Source organism: Bufo gargarizans, chromosome 5 (genome assembly GCF_014858855.1).
Source record: "Bufo gargarizans isolate SCDJY-AF-19 chromosome 5, ASM1485885v1, whole genome shotgun sequence".
NCBI lineage: Eukaryota > Metazoa > Chordata > Amphibia > Anura > Bufonidae > Bufo > Bufo gargarizans.
This window is the reverse complement of record NC_058084.1, coordinates 356,321,501-356,340,861: the sequence shown is the minus strand read 5'-3', so window position 1 is coordinate 356,340,861 and position 19,361 is coordinate 356,321,501. Positions and strand designations below refer to the sequence as shown.

Here is a 19,361-nt window from a genome sequence, read left to right as displayed (position 1 = left end):
TTTTTATATATATGTTTTGTTTTTTTATGATTTTAAAGCTCATATATGAGCCTATAAATAATGTTTTTTTAATTTTTCATTATATACTATCAGGGATTTTTAAAATAGGGTTTGGATTGGAAATTGCTAATTTCTTATCCTGGCCTGCCATATGGTGGCCAAAATAAGAATTTCAGCATGAACACTATCAGCCTCGTCAGCGAGGCTCATAGTGTTCAGCGCAACTACCGATGCCTCCATTGGCCACACGGGGCATCGGTAGGAAGCACAAGCTTCCAGGTTTTTGTGCATTTAGATGCCGTGATCTAACTTGATTACGCATCTAAAGCCTTTAATTACCGCAATCGGCATTATTTCCGTTCACGGTAATTAGCCGCAGGTCTCTGCTGTTTGAAACGGGGGTTCGCTTTGCGGAATGGGTCCGTTGCGGAACGGATGCAGACTTATTCATATGGTTGTGTGAATAGGCCCTTATAGTTATAAATGCACTTTATAAACGAGGGAAACTCCCACTGTCTTCCACCTACTCATTTAAAGAGGACCTTTCATGGGTTTGTAGTAAGTCAGATAAATATCTGTCTCCTTCTCCCCTGGCTGTTGCGCTGTCTAATCGCAGTGCAGAGCGCTACAGCCATGGAGAAAAAAACCTCCCTGGCTGTGACAGCACTACATCCAGGGGAGAAAGAGACGCCCACAGAGAAAGACTGCGTTTCCTCCTCATTGCTCCTATGCTCAGTATTAGCATACTGAGCACAAAATTTGGGGGGGGGGCCATAATGGGGCACAGGATCGCTATTTTAAACAAACAGGAAGGGTGGCATTATCGGTGGGTGGTACACCGCAGTTACAAATATTTATCTCACTTACTACAAACAAACCCATGAAAGGTCCTCTATAAAGATGTTATGTAGCATTTAAGACGTGATGGCCTATCCTCAGGATAGGTATTGTTGTCCGACTGGCAGAGGTGTAGCCAAAACCCCGACGATCAGCTGTTATAGCAGCTCTGGCACTAGAGCTACACATCTCTGCCCATTGTGTATTGCGCAGAGCTGGTTAGTGCAGTATTCTCTTCCATGTGAGCAGTGCTGCAGGAACCAGCACCAGCAAAAGTTTAAATGGGTTTTCCGAGATTTTTTTACTCATGACTTATCCTCTGGATAGGTCATCAGTATCTGATCGGTAAGGGTCAGACACCCGGGACCCCCGCCGATCAGCTGTTTAAGAAGGCATCGGCTCTCCTGTGAGCAACGCGGCCTTCTCTCACCTCTCCAAGCACAGCGCCAAAACATAGTATAGCGGCTGTGCTTGGTATCGCAGCTCAGCTCCATTCGCTTCCATGAATGTGACGTCACATGACATATACAAAGCTGTGATAAGGCTTTGGGGCTGCAAGCGCTGGTGCCTTCCCAAACAGCTGATTGGTTGGGGTCTGACACCCGGGACCCCCACCAATCAGATACTGATGACCTGAATTGTTAAAAAAGAGTCTCTGAATGTCCACTGCCCACAGATGGACACAGCGCCGCTGTCATCAACTCTCCTGACATTTCTGTTTTAGCAAATAATTATCATCCCCTATGAAGTAGCAATTCTAGAGCATCTTTTCTTAGAACCTCACGTTGCCCTGTCCCTCTATTATTCCTCATGGAAATCTTTCAATAAATCGACAGCTGGGTGTTGCATGGAAGTTGTATGATGAGTAACAGATGAAAGGCAAGAGTTGTAAAGATGCTCAATAACTGTTATTTTGTAGAGAATACAAGTATTTCCTAAAACAGGCACGTCAGGAGAGATCACAGGTCCTCTTTGATAGCTAGCAGTAAGCCTAGTACACCTCCATCATTTGGTGTCACTTGTGGTACTATATTCTTTCAACCGTATCAATGTGCAGACGTTGTGCCATTTATCACATCGTAAATATCCCCATACCCTCTTCTTCTGCTCCTCACATTTACTTTGATCTGAGCAGCATATTTTATGCATGCCACTCAGAATATTTAAAGGTGCAATTTCACACACAAACATATTGAGCAGATGTTAATTATGAGTTTTATTAGCATCATTAATTAATTCAGACATGGCAAGAAAAAAATCTCTTTTCCAGTCCATTGAATGCTTCGCTGCCGATACATATTCTGTTTTCTTTTCATCAGATCACATATTCTTGTCAGTGCAGAGCATTGGCTGGACCTGTGTTGTACCTGTACAGTACATTTCCGTACATCTCTGTTTCTAGTAGTGATTAATTTGATGTATTATGTTTCATGACACATTTCTGTATGAATTCTGATTTGTGGAAGAAAGAAACCTGCAAATAAGTAACAGGATCTTATTAGTGGTCTCAGTTAAATAAAACGTAGCCTACCCCTGTATATGTGGTACAATAACAAAAGAATCAGTACTTATCCCTCGCCCCCCATCGCTACGTCTAGTATCGCGCTCACATCCTCCATGGTGCTGATGTTATGTTCTTGGCTGCAGCGATGAAGTTCCGCACAGAGATATTACCATTGGTCTCAGTGGTACACAAGATGTCACTACTGAGACCAGTGATTGGCTGCAGCAGTGATCTGTCTGCACAGAATGTCACAGCTGAATCCAGGAACATGAGCAGTAGTGGGGAGTATCGGGGCAGATCGCTCAATGAAACAGGAGAGAAAAGAGGTGAATATCAATTGTTTAGTTATTTTAACACATTTAGGCTGGTTTCACACGGGCATTGCGGATTGGGGCCGGATGCGTTCAGAGTGCGTTCAGTGAAACTCGCACTATTTTGCAAGCAAGTTCAGTCAGTTTTGTCTGCGATTGCGTTTAGTTGTTCAGTTTTTTCCGCGCGGGGGCAATGCGTTTTGATGCGTTTTTCACGCGCGTGCTAAAAAACTGAATGTTTACAAACAACATCTCTTAGCAACCATCAGTGAAAAACGCATCACACCCGCACTTCACCTCTATGGGGCCAGGGCTGCGTGAAAAACGCAGAATATAGAACATGCTGCGATTTTCACGCAACGCAGAACTGATGCGTGAAAAGCAATGCTCATGTATGTACACAGATCCATTGAAATGAATGGGTCAGGATTCAGTGCGGGTGCTATGCGTTCACGTCACGCATTGCACCCGCGCGGAAAACTCGCTCGTGTGAAAGGGACCTTACAGCTGCTGGGATTGAGCCGCTGTACACTGCAGTGCCGCTTCATTCATTGGCAGGGTGCAAGGAGTCAGCCCCCCTCTGATTTGATATTGATAAAATATATCAATACAATATAAAATACACTAAAATATATTAAAAGGGTGTGTATATATATATATATATATATATATATATATATATATATATATATATGGGTTTCATTCTGGTAGATAGGGTAAGCAGGCGCAGTACAGAGGCAAAATACAAGTTCGTAACTCAAAACGTCAGTGTTTATTCAGACTTAAGGCAATTGCACAAAATAGCATGTAACTTTGCAGTGTTGGTGTTAGTTCACACACAATGGAAAGTTCATATAACACAAGTCACCTTGCTGGCAGTTCTGCCCCCAGTAGTCCACAGCAGGCTTTAGTGGGCATGTTTCCCCAGCATGCGGCTCTCAGCCCTCCAGCCCGGCACAAATCCTCAGATCCCCAAAACAGAGACATCTCTGCTGAGCCCAGCTGCCTATTTAAGGACAGCCAGGTGCTGCAAAAACCCGGACCGGCACATAAACTCCGGTCCGGTATTTTACCTCACCTGTCTGGAAACCAGCCCAGCCGCACATGCTGGGAGGAAAATACCAGCCTTGCCAGACACAACCCCTCACTGTGTCACATATCCCACCCTTGTTCAACCCTGGGGGGGTGGATACACGCCAGACAATGCACCCGGGACAGGGCATCCGTGTTTCCCTGCAACTGGCCTGCTCTATGTTCTACAGAGAACTTAAAGTTCTGCAGAGACAAAAAAACATCTTGTGACCCGGTCATTCCTGTCTTTGGCTTGGCTCATCCACTTGAAAGGGGAGTGGTCGGTCACAGGGGGAACTTTCTCCCCAACAAATAGAGGAGAGACTCGAATGCCCACTTGATAGCCAGGCACTCTCTCTCCACTATACTGTACCTAGTTTCGGCTGGGGTGAGCTTGCGGCTAAGAAAGACAACGGGATGCTCCTCCCTGTTGACTTCCTGAGACAGTACAACACCGAGGCCTACTTCGGAGGAATCCGTTTGTACCACGAGCTCCCTCTTGAAGTCGGGCGTCACCAAGCCGATGAGCCACACAGGGCAACTTCCACCCGATCATCCCAGCGAACCACTGATTTTTGTCCCTTCAAGAGCCCTGTCAAGGGCACGGCTAGAGTAGCAAAGCGGGGAACAAACCTCATGTAATAGCCCACCATTCCCAGGAACTACTTTATTTGCCTAGTTGTGACAGGTCGGTGCCATTTCCGTATCGCCTCTATTTTGTTCACTTGGGGTTTGATGACTCCGAGCCCAATGGCATACCCCAGGTACTTAGTATCTTCTAACCCTATCTCACATCTTTTTGGGTTAGCGGTTAGGCCAGCTTTCCAAAGGGAGTCCACTACAGCCTGCACTTTAGGTAGGTGACTTTCCCAGTCAGTACTCTGTGGATAACAATATCGTCCAGCTAAGCCGAAGCGTACCGACTATGGGGACAAAGCACAATGTCCATTAGTCGCTGAAAAGTGGCGGGGGAGCCATTCAGACCAAAGGGTAAGACCTTATATTGATACAGCCCCTCAGGCGTGATGAAGGCAGTTTTCTCTTTGGATAGCTCACAGCCATCCAATGTAGTAGTACTAGATCCTTTCTGCTCCACCAATATCTCTGTGCTTGTATGATGCGGACGATCCAAAATGATGCTGGGATTTTTGTTGCCGGTTGCTAAGTAGGCGATTCCAGAATTAAACAATGGTTGCTTGTATTGAACTAGTAAGATAAGCTATATGCATTTGGGGTGCCTGTCCCCCACTTCACTTGCTGACTCTTAAAATGAACAGAATTCCTGAAACATGTATAGCATACAGTATGTGACCAATTCAATACAAGCAACCATTGTTTAATTTGGGGATTGCCTACTTAGCGAGCACTTATGAATTTGAACTTATAAATTGTTTAAATGGTTGCCCCATTTTTATCAATTTATTTATTGTATAGACAGATTTTTTTTCTTGTTTTTGTATATTGATTTTTGATTTGTATATTCACTATTCGTTTAGTTATACATATTTAACATTTGATAACATTTCATATTGCCTACACCAGCAGCGCCAATTTAATACAACAGATTCATTTCTACATATAAAGATCCTTGGGTACAGGAGCCTAGTCAGTGCTCTCAACACAGCATTTTAGCTTGTCTGAGAGGGGTGAGCTGTTAAATTTACCATTCATTTTAATCTGAGGTGACATCTACTACATATTCTGCACTGAGAGAGTTATCACTGTGTATCACTATATATCTGTGCTGTTACATAGGACTGCAGGAAACCTTTAATACATTGCTTGCACTCAGAGAGTCTGACGCATGGGACCACAGGTGACATCTACTACATGATCTGTACTCATCGAGATATCACTTTGCTATCTATGGTGTTACATAGGACTGAAGGTGACATCTACATGATCTGTACTCAGGGAGATATCACTGTGTTATCTGTGATATTACATAGGACTGCAGGTAACATCTACTATATTATCTGTACTCAGAGAGTTATCACTGTGTTATCTATGGTGTTACATAGGACTGCAGGCAAGACTTTTATGGCATATGCACAGGGGTCTGATAGATGCAAGTCCCACCACAGATCCCATTCTACTATAGATGTAAATGGAGAGAGCCGTGCATGTGTAGCCTCCTCCTCATACACTGCAGTAGGCAAATGAAGCTCAAGATAGAGTCCACGTCTATTGGCATATCCACAGAAAAGTCAGAGATGGGAATGATGGCTGGTATTGCAGGTTTACCCGGTGGTTGCAACGTTGAAATGCATCCTTATTAACAGATTACCCACCTTTTCACAACGTATCTCCCAGTTGTCTAACTGCTCCACTCAGCCACCGCATAGGCTTAGAGGGAATATTGATCACAGGATACTATACAGAACCTGTATGCCTCCTTTGGGAGAACCGATATCTGCAATTGAAACAGTTAAACTGTGTGTGGTAAGCCTTGGGTGTGTCTTCCTTCCAGGTACCATGTTTACAATCCTGTGTCTGTAGATGTCAATTTGTTCAGATGGCTTCAACCCATAGTTACGTGGTGGATCTTTGAGTGGACATTGTTTTGGCAAAGCTAGCTACAATTTGCAAGTTTAGGACATGTTCATATTTTCATTGTTCTGCTTAACGATAGTGACAGAAGGGCTTTATTCAGCACAAAATTGAAACTAATGGTGTCCAATGGAATCCCATTGACCATAATGGGGTATGTGGAGTTTCCGTTAAGGAGCCTGGCATTTTACCGGATAAAGTAGCACAGCATTCCTGTCCGGCTTTTATCACAGAGTCTGTATTGGCACTTCCTGATAGTGCCCTGATAAAGCCTACATTTTTTGCCCATTATAAAGCTTCGTACATATCTGCGTCCGGGGCTCCAACAGTGGCATGGAGTTTTTTTTTTTTTGTAATGCTGGCATTTTTGCAGACAGGTTGACAGTGGGCTTAACTGATAGTTGTGTGGCACTGAATCATTAAGCATTTATACCAGTAAACAGCAGGTGTAAGCTTTTAGGCGTGGGGATCCATGTCCTAAATACCACCCAAGGTAGTCCTAGGCTCTGCTGTGCTTTATATCTTGCTTTTTCCAAATGAAGGGATGTAATTCATAGAGGAGCTATAAATTAAAAGCACATTTTTATTCACCACAAGGGTATCTACAAGACTCCTTTTAAATAGTTAACAGTACCAGACAAAATTGGAGTAATAAATCTTTTTCTTGCATTACACATTGAAAAATTATGACAATATGATTATTCATATATTCTTAAAGGGATTGTCCGAGTTAATTAAAAACGTATTTGATTCTACTGAATATCATACAATAAATCATTAGCCTATACTCTCCTGTTGTCTCCAGCGCCGAAGCTATGGTCTTCCACGCAGTGTTTGTGTTCAAGGCTGTAGTGGGGACAGAGGTATACAATACATGACCACTGCAGCCAATCGTTTTTTTGGCTACAGTGGTTATTCAATACAAGCAACAAGCAGTGTATGGCATTATAACGCTGAGACCAATGACTGGCTGCCGTACCTTTACGTCCCCTCTGCAACCACTGCATAACGTCTGCAAATACCGCAAGGAGAACTGGAGGTTCGACTTTGGAAATAGCAGGTGGAGTCACAAGTGAGTATAGGCTCATTATTTATGTGTATTGCTTCCAAGATTAAGATCTTGGATCGGATGAGGTAGTTGTCATCTGAACCAGTGTTCTGCCAACAGTTATCTCACGCGTATGACCATCTAAATTCTTCCCTCCTATTGGATATGTTGGGTAAGGAGGAATAGCTGTTGTCTGATGGATTATTTGGTCGACAGCTATCCAGTATATATGACCAACTTAAACTATGTGAGATGACAATGTACAGCGGTAAAGGTCAGGTTTTGATATGGTGGTCCTAGAACTCCTGTGTGGTCTTGTAGACCCACAGAAGGTCCAGGCAATGTGTCTGTCGGAAAGCGGTCTTACGAAAATAAAACAGATGGCAAGTGGTTCACTCATCTCTTGATTGCCAAAACATTTTCAGAGTCCCAACTTCAAGACCAAAGCTGTTGGGAAGAACCCCCTGTATACCCTGGCATGATCTGGTATCTAGCAGTCATACGTCAAAGCCATGTTAGGTGGCTTATGCGCACATGTGTGAGCAGCTTCGCCTTGCACCATACGTGGAGATAAAATAATAGATACAATGCAGCACTACCCCTCAAGATGCAGCCTGCATGAATTCCCGTCATTCTTCTGCATTGTTGCAATCAATTTTTCCTTGATTACCCTTTTTTAATCAAGACAGAGCCACACATTAATAATTCAGAACTTTTGACTTCTTTTTATACCGTAAAACAAGTTGCAATCATTTAGATCACTTTTATGTATAGCGCTATTATTACACATTCCTGGTGAATGCCTCACTAAAAAGCCTCTTTATATAATGATTGTTCAAGAGTTACAATCCCCACAAGGGAACTGGAACAGAGGAGAGATTAAAGTGTTATTCAAAGGAGTATTAAACATTGTTTGTTGATATCTAATTTGGGATTTTCTGAAGTAGATAGGACAATGTTAATTTCCTCATTAGTAAGTGCTCGGAGCCAGCAAGTTAAAAGATATTTTCAAACTGAGGATCTGATCCTGGAATGAGACCTAAATTTACGTTAAAATAAAGGGCAAGTACTGTATGTTTGTATAGTGCAGGAATATGAGTGCTCTGTTTGTATAAAGCACCACCTCTGTCTAGATCAGGGGCGCACAACCTGTGGCCCAGGGGCCACATACGGACTTCGATACCATTCTGTGTGGCCCCCACCTATCTGCTAACAGACATGTATGGCTGATCACATGTACAGTATTTTTCATGTATTATTCCTATTAGATAGGAATGCTGGAAGTGTAACCAGACATTTATGGTATATATTTTATGTATAATCTGCCATAAATACAGTATTTCAGTTGGTAATATCCCTTTATCAAAAACCCAAAAAGTTTGTGCCCCCCAGGTCTTATACCTTGGTATCTAAGGGTCTGTAATGCTGATCCCTCATGCACCTAGAATAGTCTCACACTAATATTCCAGTGTCAATGACTCGTCCAGCATTTTTTTGTTGTGAACGCAAAATTAAAAGCCTTGGACATATCGGAAGAGTAGATGGGACGTAAAGAGGTACTGGAGAGAGGCTGTGAGGTCAGCACCTAACGCCTTTTGATTTGTCCTCGTTATTTTTTTTTAAGTTCCTGGAAAGAAGGCTGTCCTTGTAAATATGTAGAAAAAGCAGCAGTACTCCAAAAATCAACTACTGCCACTATGTAGATGAGTTTCAGATTTAACTTAAGAGGCTACAGCATCATGGCTCCTACAAACAGTTAATCGGGAAGGTGCCAGGAGTCGCACTCCCAACATTTTGATATTGACCTATCCTGCAAAAAAAAATAAAAATAGTATGTTTCATTAAAGGGTTTGTGCAGGCAATTTTAGATCATAAATATCTAATCGGCAAGGGTCCGACACCAGGCACCCTTGCCGATCAGCTGTTTTAAAAGCAGGCAGCATTCCATGCAAGCACTGCTTCCTCTTCATTACACTGCGCGTCGTCTCCCTTACAGCGGTGGCGTAATGTAAGGACAAGTACTTGTTCCATTCACGTGTTGGACCCTCACTGATCAGATATTGATTACCTATTGTGGGGATAGATCATCAGTAAATACAGCCTGCACAACCCCTCTAACCTGTTCCTATATGTTGGAGAAAACGATAGATTGTATTTTTTTTTTTGTGAACAGTGAAATAATATACAGAAAAACACAAATTATAATCCAGAAGATGTAAAAAAAACTGAAAAGTATAACAAACATTGGTCCCGTATTGGCATTCCATTTTACTATAGGAGTCCGGAAAAGAGGTAAGGTTGGAAGGCCTAAGTAAATTATCAAATATTCTTGTGCAGGAGGTACTTTTCTGCATACAATAAACGTCCTGAGTAGGATCATATTCTAGAAGTGAGCCTCAGGAATAGCTCTAGCTGATTTTTTAGCATTGTAGCAGCAAGTTCCAATATGATCCTCAGCAATAAAAGAACACCAATAGGCCCCACTGGTTTAAAATTTGTAATATATGGGTATGGATAGCAAAGAATACGTTTCTGTGAAGGTTCACACTGCTAAAATCTACTACTGTTTCAAAACTCCATTGACAGCTTCTCATTGACTTCAGTTTTCACTTCAACCTTGTGCACACCTTGTACAGATAGTAGAGTTGTTGTTTTTTCAGTGACTGACTTGCAAAACACTTGAGAAGTGACGTGTTACTTCTTGGAAGCAGATTTGATTGTGGATTCCATAGAAGTCAATAGGAATAAAAAAAAAAAGACTCTTGTACAAAGCCGATAACACTGCCTCCAAATTACAAATCTGCCACCAAAATTATGTTTTCAGCTACTGATATGCACCTGATTCGTCTGCTCTAGATTTTAGCATGTAAACATACCCTAAGATATCTAGCCATTTACTCCCCTGAAGTGAAATAATATCAAATTCCTTCTAGAAACTTCTATAAGTATCTTTCAAAAGCCCTTGTTTCAGCAATTAGATTTATGGATGTTCATCATTGTCCATCAAGTCATCTTATAATTTAAAGCATTCAAAAATGCTTGCATAATGGCTGTATGTCTTTGTACAATCATAACTGTGAAGGAACAGTTACTTTTTATGCTTCCCCCGTGTCTTTTTCAGTTTAATTATTCTTTTTTTTTTTTCAGCTGCACAGCTAGATGCATTTCATTCAGAAGCAAGTGACATATCCCTTCTGTGAAATCTGCCAGCACTGTACTGCTTTGACCATACTTCCTTTACTTCCCACTCTTTGTTTTTTGGCCCTGGAACTCACAGAAAAGACAGAGAGGGGGGAAAATCACACTTACAGAAAGGCTGGAGGCTCCTGTGAATTCAGAAGCTTTGTAGAAGCAGTTCTTTTATCAGGCTCAGGATCTCAACTAGCTCGGACACGTTCCCACTTCCCCTCTGTTGTCTCTGTTACTAATGACAGATCTTGCCTGACAACAGGCAGTGGGCTGCAAATTAGTTGGAAAAGAGACTCCTAGTGGCCATGACTTTACAGCTTTTTTCAGGTTGATGCAGGCATATTTTTTAAATTTAAGTTATTTAGAAATTTGCTAGTTAAACAATTCTCTATTAAATGAAATTAAATTGTGTCTTAAACTCCTAGCAAAAATGGACATGTCTCTATTCTACAATTGAATTCGGCCTCAAAAATATTACTCTAAGGCTACATGCACTCGAACGTATTTTGTTTCCGTGTCCGCTGTTTTTTTTTTTGTTTTTTTTTTGCGGATAGGAAGTGGACCCATTTATTACAATGGGTCAGCAGAAAATCCGTGTGCTGTCCGCATCAGTATGACCGTTATGTAGCCCTGCAAAAAAAAAAAAATATAGAACATGTCCTATTCTTGTCTGTTTTAGGCATTACAATGGATCCGCAAAAAAAAAAAAACAGATGGCATACACAATTTGTGGACCGCAGAACACATACGTTCATGTGCATGTAGCCTAAGGGGGAGATTTATTATCTTCTTTGTGCCTGAAAATTGGCATTAAAAAGTCACAGGTGCTACTTTAAAAAAAAAAAAAAATTTTTAAAGGGGGCATGGTACAAAGGCAGGAAAGGGGCGTGACCAGTCACCCCTGACAAATTTATCTTAATTGAATCCAGTTTTCTTGTGTAAATGAAACCAGAAATCTACGGTAGCTCTGAGATGTCATAGATTTCTGTTTAGGCCCACAGACTGCAGGAGGTGCGCCTCGTCATAAAGTAGACGCGTCCTTTGGCAGGGGATATCAAGACTGGCACAGAAAGTGCTGGTCTTGATAAATCTCCACCTAAGACTGAATACCAGCTAAAATGGGAACAAAAAGTTTCTATCTTCCTTATTAATGTCAGAACAGATATTACCGTATTTTTCGCCGTATAAGACGCACCGGCGTATAAGATGCACCTAGGTTTTTGGGGAGGAAAATAAGAAAAAAAATATTTTTAACCAAAAGGTGTGCTGTGGGTTTGGAACTAGGTGGTCTGTGGATGGCACTATTACTGGGGATCTGTGGATGACGGACACTGTTATGGGGGGATCTGTGGATGACGGACACTGTTATGGGGGGATCTGTAGATGACGGACACTGTTATGGGGGGATCTGTGGATGACTGACACTGTTATGGGGGGATCTGTGGATGACGGACACTTATGGGGGGATCTGTGGATGACGGACACTGTTATGGGGGGAACTGTGGATGACGGACACTGTTATGGGGGGAACTGTGGATGACGGACACTGTTAGGGGGGAACTGTGGATGACGGACACTGTTAGGGGGGAACTGTGGATGACGGACACTGTTAGGGGGGAACTGTGGATGACAGACACTGTTATGGGGGGATCTGTGGCTTTCACTGTTACAGGGGGATCTGTGGCTGGCACTGTTACAGGGGGGGATCTGTGGCTGGCACAGTTACAGGGGGGGATCTGTGGATGGCACTGTTATACATGTGTCATCCACAGACCCTCCCAGCCCATAACTGTGCCATCCACAGATCCCCCGCCGCTCCTGTATACTAATATCATATGTCTTATTCAATTAATAGTTTTTAAATATGCCTCTTTATTCCTAAAAGTACCTTAAATCCGAAGCGCTTCAGTACAATGCCGGCAGGCCGGGCAGCCGGCGCGGCGCGTCACTCACTGACGTCACTTGCCTGCGCCGCCTGCTTCATTCATAAAGTAGGCGGCGCAGGCACGTGACATCAGGGAGTTACGCTGCCGCCCGCCCAGCCTGCATACTACTGAAGCGCTAAGGATTTAAGGTACTATTAAGCATAAAGGGGCATATTTAATAACCATTCATTGAATATGACATATTTTATTAGTACACCGGAGCGGCGGGGCGGGCCTTTAGTACAGTGACTGCACCGCCCCGCCGCTATTGCCGGCCCCAGCTCCTCCTCCCAGTCCCTCCCCGAGTCCTCGCTCTCTTTACATCGCTGCCAGCGATGTAAAACTGACTGCATTCGCCGTATAAGACGCAGGGGCATTTCTCCCCCATTTTGGGGGAAGAAAAAGTGCGTCTTATACGGCGAAAAATACGGTAGCTACGACGTTGGTTAAAAAGTACCTGTCATTTTCACAAACTTTGGTGATGGCTGAAAGGAGTGCAGATGCAGTCAGCTGAGAGCTGTGCCTCTTGGTTACTCTTCTGCTTTGCTGTCTTTGAAGGATGAGCAGTGTACAGATTGATAAAAAGTCTTTCAGGAGATGTATCATGAGGGTCAGTTTTACAGTAGTCTACAATAATATAATTTGGACAAAAGTTATTAAACATTGCACAGTGTTTGGACATCTGGTGTATCTTTAACCACCTCCGGACCGCCTAACGCAGATGTGCGGTCCGGAGGTGGCAGCCCTGCGCACGACGACGCATATACGCGTCATCTCGCGAGGGCCGGGATTTCCTGTGAACAGGCGCGCGCACTCACAGGAACGGAAGGTAAGCGAGTGGATCTCCAGCCTGCCAGCGGCGATCGCTCGCTGGCAGGCTGGAGATCCGAATTTTTTAACCCCTAACAGGTATATTAGACGCTGTTTTCATAACAGCGTCTAATATACCTCCTACCTGGTCCTCTGGTGGTCCCTTTTGTTAGGATCGACCACCAGAGGACTCAGGTAGCTCAGTACAGTCGCACCAAACACTACACCCCCCCGTCACTTATTAACCCCTTATAAACCCCTGATCACCCATGATCACCCCATATAAACTCCCTGATCACCCCCCTGTCATTGATCACCGCCCTGTCATTGATCACCCCCCTGTCAGGCTCCGTTCAGACGTCCGTATGATTTTTACGGATCCACGGATACATGGATCGGATCCGCAAAAAGCATACGGACGTCTGAATGGAGCCTTACAGGGGGGTGATCACCCATATACACTCCCTGATCACCCCCTGTCATTGATCACCCCCCTGTCATTGATCACCCCCCTGTAAGGCTCCATTCAGACGTCCGCATGATTTTTACGGATACATGGATCGGATCCGCAAAACACATGCGGACGTCTGAATGGAGCCTTACAGGGGGTGATCAATGACAGGCGGGTGATCACCCATATACACTCCCTGATCACCCCCCTGTCATTGATAACCCCCCTGTAAGGCTCCATTCAGACGTCCGCATGTGTTTTGTGGATCCGATCCATGTATCCATGGATCCGTAAAAATCATGCGGACGTCTGAATGGAGCCTTACAGGGGGGTGATCAATGACAGGCGGGTGATCACCCATATACACTCCCTGATCACCCCCTGTCATTGATCACCCCCCTGTAAGGCTCCATTCAGACGTCCGCATGATTTTTACGGATCCATGGATACATGGATCGGATCCGCAAAACACATGCGGACGTCTAAATGGAGCCTTACAGGGGGTGATCAATGACAGGCGGGTGATCACCCATATACACTCCCTGATCACCCCCCTGTCATTGATAACCCCCCTGTAAGGCTCCATTCAGACGTCCGCATGTGTTTTGTGGATCCGATCCATGTATCCATGGATCCGTAAAAATCATGCGGACGTCTGAATGGAGCCTTACAGGGGGGTGATCAATGACAGGCGGGTGATCACCCATATACACTCCCTGATCACCCCCTGTCATTGATCACCCCCCTGTCATTGATCACCCCCCTGTAAGGCTCCATTCAGACGTCCGCATGATTTTTACGGATCCATGGATACATGGATCGGATCCGCAAAACACATGCGGACGTCTGAATGGAGCCTTACAGGGGGTGATCAATGACAGGCGGGTGATCACCCATATACACTCCCTGATCACCCCCCTGTCATTGATCACCCCTCTGTAAGGCTCCATTCAGACGTCCGCATGTGTTTTGTGGATCCGATCCATGTATCCATGGATCCGTAAAAATCATGCGGACGTCTGAATGGAGCCTGACAGGGGGGTGATCACCCTGATCACCCCCTGTCATTGATAACCCCCCTGTAAGGCTCCATTCAGACGTCCGCATGTGTTTTGTGGATCCGATCCATGGATCCGTAAAATTCATGCGGACGTCTGAATGGAGCCTTACAGGGGGGGGTGATCAGTGACAGGGGGGTGATCACCCTGATCACCCCCTGTCATTGATAAACCCCCTGTAAGGCTCCATTCAGACGTCCGCATGTGTTTTGTGGATCCGATCCATGTATCCATGGATCCGTAAAAATCATGCGGACGTCTGAATGGAGCCTTACAGGGGGGGTGATCAGTGACAGGGGGGTGATCACCCTGATCACCCCCTGTCATTGATAACCCCCCTGTAAGGCTCCATTCAGACGTCCGCATGTGTTTTGTGGATCCGATCCATGTATCCATAGATCCGTAAAAATCATGCGGACGTCTGAATGGAGCCTTACAGGGGGGGTGATCAGTGACAGGGGGGTGATCACCCTGATCACCCCCTGTCATTGATAACCCCCCTGTAAGGCTCCATTCAGACGTCCGCATGTGTTTTGCGGATCCGATCCATGGATCCGTAAAAATTATACGGACGTCTGAATGGAGCCTTACAGGGGGGTGATCAATGACAGGCGGGTGATCAGGGAGTCTATATGGGTGATCACCCCCCTGTCATTGATCACCCCCCTGTCATTGATCACCCCCCTGTCATTGATCACCCCCCTGTAAGGCTCCATTCAGACATTTTTTTTGGCACAAGTTAGCGGAAATTTTTAGTTTGTTTTTGTTTTTGTTTTTTCTTACAAAGTCTCATATTCCACTAACTTGTGTCAAAAAATAAAATCTCACATGAACTCGCCATACCCCTCACGGAATCCAAATGCGTAAACATTTTTAGACATTTATATTCCAGACTTCTTCTCACGCTTTAGGGCCCCTAAAAAGCCAGGGCAGTATAAATACCCCACATGTGACCCCATTTCGGAAAGAAGACACCCCAAGGTATTCCGTGAGGGGCATATTGAGTCCATGAAAGATTGAAATTTTTGTCCTAAGTTAGCGGAAAGTGAGACTTTGTGAGAAAAAAATCTAAAAAAAAAATCAATATCCGCTAACTTATGCAAAAAAAAAAAAAAATTCTAGGAACTCGCCATGCCCCTCATTGAATACCTTGGGGTGTCTTCTTTCCAAAGTGGGGTCACATGTGGGGTATTTATGCTGCCCTGGCTTTTTAGGGGCCCGAAAGTGTGAGAAGAAGTCTGGGATCCAAATGTCTAAAAATGCCCTCCTAAAAGGAATTTGGGCCCCTTTGAGCATCTAGGCTGCAAAAAAGTGTCACACATGTGGTATCGCCATACTCAGGAGAAGTTGGGGAATGTGTTTTGGGGTGTCATTTTACATATACCCATGCTGGGTGAGAGAAATATCTTGGTCAAATGCCAACTTTGTATAAAAAAATGGGAAAAGTTGTCTTTTGCCAAGATATTTCTCTCACCCAGCATGGGTATATGTAAAATGACCCCCCAAAACACATTGCCCAACTTCTCCTGAGTACGGCGATACCACATGTGTGACACTTTTTTGCAGCCAAGGTGGGCAAAGGGGCACATATTCCAAAGTGCACCTTTCGGATTTCGCAGGCCATTTTTTACACATTTTGATTGCAAGGTACTGCTTACACATTTGGGCCCCTAAATTGCCAGGGCAGTATAACTACGCCACAAGTGACCCCATTTTGGAAAGAAGACACCCCAAGGTATTCCGTGAGGGGCACGGCGAGTTCCTAGAATTTTTTATTTTTTGTCACAAGTTAGCGGAAAATGATGATTTTTTTTTCTTTTTTCCTTACAAAGTCTCATATTCCACTAACTTGCGACAAAAAATAAAAAATTCTAGGAACTCGCCATGCCCCTCACGGAATACCTTGGGGTGTCTTCTTTCCAAAATGGGGTCACTTGTGGCGTAGTTATACTGCCCTGGCAATTTAGGGGCCCATATGTGTGAGAAGTACTTTGCAATCAAAATCTGTAAAAAATGACCAGTGAAATCCGAAAGGTGCACTTTGGAATATGTGCCCCTTTGCCCACCTTGGCATAAAAAAAGTGTCACATCTGGTATCGCCGTACTCAGGAGAAGTTGGGGAATGTGTTTTGGGGTGTCATTTTACATATACCCATGCTGGGTGAGAGAAATATCTTGGCAAAAGACAACTTTTCCCATTTTTTTTATACAAAGTTGGCATTTGACCAAGATATTTTTCTCACCCAGCATGGGTATATGTAAAATGACCCCCCAAAACACATTCCCCAACTTCTCCTGAGTACGGCGATACCAGAGGTGTGACACTTTTTTGCAGCCAAGGTGGGCAAAGGGGCACCTATTCCAAAGTGCACCTTTCGGATTTCACCGGTCATTTTTTACACATTTCGATTGGAAAGTTCTTCTGACACATTTGGGCCCCTAAATTGCCAGGGCAGTATAACTACCCCACAAGTGACCCCATTTTGGAAAGAAGACACCCCAAGGTATTCCGTGAGGGGCATGGCGAGTTCCTAGAATTTTTTATTTTTTGTCGCAAGTTAGTGGAATATGAGACTTTGTAAGAAAAAAATAAAAATAAAAAATCATCATCATTTTCCGCTAACTTGTGACAAAAAATAAAAAGTTCTATGAACTCACTATGCCCATCAGAGAATACCTTAGGGTGTCTACTTTCCGAAATGGGGTCATTTGTGGGGTTTTTCTACTGTCTGGGCATTGTAGAACCTCAGGAAACATGACAGGTGCTCAGAAAGTCAGAGCTGCTTCAAAAAGCGGAAATTCACATTTTTGTACCATAGTTTGTAAACGCTATAACTTTTACCCAAACCATTTTTTTTTTTGCCCAAACATTTTTTTTTTTATCAAAGACATGTAGAACTATAAATTTAGCGAAAAATTTATATTTGGATGTCATTTTTTTTGCAAAATTTTACAGCTGAAAGTGAAAAATTTCATTTTTTTGCAAAAAAATCGTTACATTTTGATTAATAACAAAAAAGTAAAAATGTCAGCAGCAATAAAATACCACCAAATGAAAGCTCTATTAGTGAGAAGAAAAGGAGGTAAAATTCATTTGGGTGGTAAGTTGCATGACCGAGCGATAAACGGTGAAAGGAGTGTAGTGCCGAAGTGTAAAAAGTGGCCTGGTCATTAAGGGGGTTTCAGCTAGCGGGGCTGAAGTGGTTAAAAAGGCTTTGTCACCAGGATCAACCCTATTAAACCAGGCATATAGCAACGAAGATGATTATTGCGCACTCACCCTTGATATTATTCCACCTAGAAGTGGAGGCACCATCGGCTTGGTCCGCAGTCACCTCCACTTCCGGATGAAATGAAATCAGCGGTGTGTGCGCACTAATCATATTTGCTGCTTGTCAAACAGCAGAAGATGGGGTGTACACGCGCTGTGTTTGTGAATGAGTGCGCAGTCGCAATAACTCAGCACTTGATGTAAAGTCTAGCACTGCCAATCTAAAGAAGGGGGGGGGTGTTTGGTGCACCAGGGGTGTCTCCGCATAAGCCCGCTTCTTGGTGCTCCAATGGTCATTTGCATGCAAGGAAAAGTCTTTATCTCTCCACAACATCAGCACCTACAAAGATAATACAAGTATTGTTTTACTCATCAACCCTACCATGCTGCATGCCTGGTTTAATAGGGTCAATCCTGGTGACATAGCCTCTTTAAGTCTTACACTTCTGTCTAGAGAGGTTACACCGCTTTCTACTCCACCCACAATCTTACTGTCGGTTCATGGTCTTATGTGGTCATTTATTTCCAGGGAGTTTGGTTATCACTATAGAGAACGTTCTCTAGACGGGGTAATTTATTCATGTACTGTTCTGCATAATTCTAGAGTGTTTTCCGAATATAATACTGTGCACAATCAAGAATATATTAATTGCAAGCTGTTGGCCAATATATGCACATGTCTGACAGCACATCAAGGCTATGAAATGGTGTGAGAGCACATTACACCGCAACGTCTGCTAAACATATGAGCTCATTTGATTTGTAAAATAACACCCAGCTATTTTACACCCAGCTCGGGGGAATATTAGAAAAGATTTTCTGAAATAATTAGAAGATGGTGCAATATGGTAGTTCACGCTACAGGAAAGATTAGTCTAATGGTTGTAGCCAGAGGAAAGACATGGGTAAGAATGACACATTTTTTATACACGATTTCTAGATTTTACTTTTTTCACTGTCTGGAGTAGTTTTGAATTTATAGTAGTGTTAACTTTTCCCTTTCATCCACCATGACAGCATACCATGAGATGACCCGCCTCCAACCAGGTAGGCACAGGAAGTATAAATTAGACCCTCCTCCAGCTCTTCCTCAGTGTCTTCCTGTCCCTCCAGGTAGGAGATGGATCATCCATATGGCACATGCTATGAGCCCGTTTCTGTTACAGGCAGGCAGAGGCGGTAAGAAGAAAATAAATGCCTTAAGCACATGAGGGAAGCAGACAGCACCCGTTCCCTAGTTGGGTATTGTGGGGCTGAAAAGATGTCAGGATCCCTGCTCCTTACCTCCCGCATGGTGTGTCGGGCGTGGAGGTCCATGTGCGACCGGACACTCAGG

The 19,361-nt window shown here is 43.8% G+C and overlaps 1 protein-coding gene across 1 annotated transcript in view; it reads left to right on the top strand.

Moving 5' to 3' along the window:
* The window catches only part of TBC1D5 (TBC1 domain family member 5), a 603,675-nt gene that overhangs the window by 285,312 nt on the left and 299,002 nt on the right, over positions 1 to 19,361 (top strand). The gene's annotated exons all lie outside the window — the stretch shown is intronic.